This window comes from Eublepharis macularius, chromosome 14 (genome assembly GCF_028583425.1).
Source record: "Eublepharis macularius isolate TG4126 chromosome 14, MPM_Emac_v1.0, whole genome shotgun sequence".
NCBI classification, from domain to species: domain Eukaryota; kingdom Metazoa; phylum Chordata; class Lepidosauria; order Squamata; family Eublepharidae; genus Eublepharis; species Eublepharis macularius.
Genome location: NC_072803.1, coordinates 42,420,246 through 42,423,357, shown reverse-complemented (window position 1 = coordinate 42,423,357; position 3,112 = coordinate 42,420,246).

The window sequence follows — 3,112 nt, the reverse complement described above, 5'->3', positions numbered from 1 at the left end:
CCCTGCAGCCCCACACTCTCTCTCCCAGCAGCTGCTGCTGATTTCTGCCCAGGCCCAGGTTTGTCAGCCAAAAGCTAATCCAGCTGCGGCATGCTCTGCTCTCCGAGAGTGGACTTCTCACTACTACATGGACACTTTCCTTCCCCCCAGCATCTCTCAGCTCCTGGTCTGAAGTGGGTGTGGTCCCCCAGTCACCTGAACCTTACACAAAGGGACAAATAGATGTGACAGCATCCATGGGTCCATAGATGCTGTCATGTCTAGTTTGGCCTTAAAAGAGTGTCTTTTTGCTAACAAAGCAACGAGGAGGCTTCAAGGCATAGGGCTCTAGAGTAGCTTTCTGGGCTTCAGCATCATGCCCAGAGGTTCTCAGTTCAGCCTCGACTGAAGCATGAGCATATTATTCCAAACTCTGGTTTTTCTAAGCAAAGTGCTGTAATAATTGATCATATGAATTGTCTTCCAGGTATTCATAGGGCCAAGAGAGTCTAAGCTCTTCTCATCATAGGTCTTTATGACCCTCAAAGAAAAAGGATTAAAACCTATGAGGAAACTATATACTCACCAGCTGCACTTTCTTTCATGATCTTGCTCACATCAAATCCCAGCCTTTTAGCAATTGAACGGAATATTTCCCTCACACGTTTTGGCAGTTGTCGTTTCCTGCCTCGAGGCCCAGAGAAAGTATCTTGTTGAGAATAACAGTATGGGTAGATTGATGGAGCTTATCCCCTGAATCTGCTCAAAACTCTTCCTGTGAACTCAGTGCTCAAATGTGTTGGCTTGGCAATGGAAACTGGTCTGGGTTCACAGCTAGATAGCAGTTGGTCAAAGTCAGGAAGGGCCCTATCCCTCTCCTCCACCAACAGCTCCACCACAGTCTGATCTTGGGCATGAGTGGGTCTCTCAGAGCCAAGCTACAAGTGATGCCTTACACAGGTTGGACACTTGTCAGCTTACCTCAAGTTTTGATGGGAAATGTAGGCGTCCTGGTTTTACAGCTTGGCTCTCAATTATAGCTGCAAGACCAGGATGCCTACATTTCCCATCAAAACTTGAGGGAAGCTGACAAGTGTCCAACCTGTGTCAGGCGTCACTTGTAGCTTGGCTCTCAGTCTCCCCCTCCCAGTTTAATATGCAGTCATTTTTCTTGAACTGCCCACTGGAAAATGCTGCAACTTTGAGTACCAGCATGGCGTAACAGTTGGACTTGGACCAAGCAGATCCCAGATCAAAGCTGGGGGTTTTCTTGTAAGGCAAAAGGGGCTTTTGTGCATTTTGATTGCAACCTGTAGTTTCCTTGGCTATCCTACTTTATAATGTGTGCGTTAGGATAAAAAGAGAGTGGTCTTAAAATGAGCATCCCTCCTCAGGCAAAATATCCGAAGTGGTTTTTGGGGCAGGGGGTACCACAATCGTTGGGGAAAGAAGAGGAACCTGTCTAGATAGGTCCACCACCATCACCACCGTGTGTATATGTGTGTGTGAGAGAGAGACAGAGAGTAAAAAGGGTCTGAACATCTCTGGGTTTTCACTGGATTTCATTTAAGTAAAAAAAGCAGAGGGAATTTGAATTTTGTCCTCAGAGAAAGCATCTTTGGAGTTCTAAAGGGAGCCCACAGAGTTGGTAACTGTAGAAGTGAGCTGTGACTCATGAAAGCTCATACTCTACCATAAATTTTGTTAGTCTTATAGGTGCTACTGGACTCTTGCTCTTTTCTACTGCTACAGACAGACTAACACGGCTACCCATCTTGATTTATCTCCATAGAGTTTCAGTGATACTAGCAAAATTCTTACAAGTGTGTGGGTGTGTGAAAGAGAGAGCATGGATACTTTTACAATAAAGAGGAATGGATCCATGTTCACTGTCCTGAGCTCTTACTAGTAAGCAAATCTTCTAGCCATCAAAATTTACCATTTTCAGTGGTTAGCAGCTACACCAAAACAGCATGTGGTCCCATCCAACCCCAGTGCTTTCATTTTCATGTATAACACTTACCAGTAAGATACAGAAAAGATTTATCACCCAGTTGAACATGACCAATGTGGTAACTATCAGGAACAATGTCCACTATTTGTATGATTTTACCTGAAGCTGAAACAGAAAACATGCATTGAAGGCGAAGATCTCACTTGACCCCACACAGCTTCTAATATTTGGTGCAGAGTTCTCAAATTCAATTAAGCCAGCCGGTTGGAAGAATCCACAACTCTATGCCCTGCAGCAGGGAGGAGAGGTCATGATGATGAGCAACACTGATCCCCCTCTCTCTGCCATTGCACTGGAAAGACATTCAGTGAAAATTAGAAGTGTGCTTCCAAGTTTAATTCATAAAATAACTTGGGCGGGGGGGGGGAGTTATACAAATTTGGGAGTCATTTCTTATATGCTAATGGGCATTCACGTTTCAAGAGAGAAGAAAGTGGTTTGCAGTGCCATCCTAGACACATCTACTCAGAATCCTACTCAAGATGGTGCAGTGGTGCTTGTTCCCTGGAAAGTATTCTCAGGATTGCACTGTTGGCTTTGTTTCTCATGTTGTAAACAGAGATAAAATTCTTTTAACCCACAATCACGTATGATTTAAGAAGTTTTGGAAACAATGCAAAAGCCTGCCAAGCCTGTTGATGAAAGGCAAAAGGAAGGTGCACCCATCCCGCCAAGCTACAAGTGACGAATGACACTTGAACGGCAAGTGTATTCCTCCCTGTTCACTTGCCCTCCACTTGGTCTCCATTCGATCCACTTGCCATTCAAGTGTCATTTGTCACTTGTAGCTTGGCCTTCAGAGCCAAGCTACAAGTGATGCCTGACACAGGTTGGACACTTGTCAGCTTCCCTCAAGTTTTGATAGGAAATGTAGGCGTTATGGTCTTGCAGCTTGGCTCTCCATTTAATTGAAGTTTACAGAGCGGCAGTCTATGGGAGGGAGAACACGCGGTCAGGAGGGGAGAGCAGGCATTGGGCTCTTGCCAGGTGCCCCCCTTCCCATCTGCTGGGTGTGTGTGTGGGGGGGGGGGTTCTGTAAACGTCAATTAAATGGAAAGCCAAGCTGTAAGACCAGGATGCCTACATTTCCCATCAAAACTTGAGGGAAGCTGACAAGTG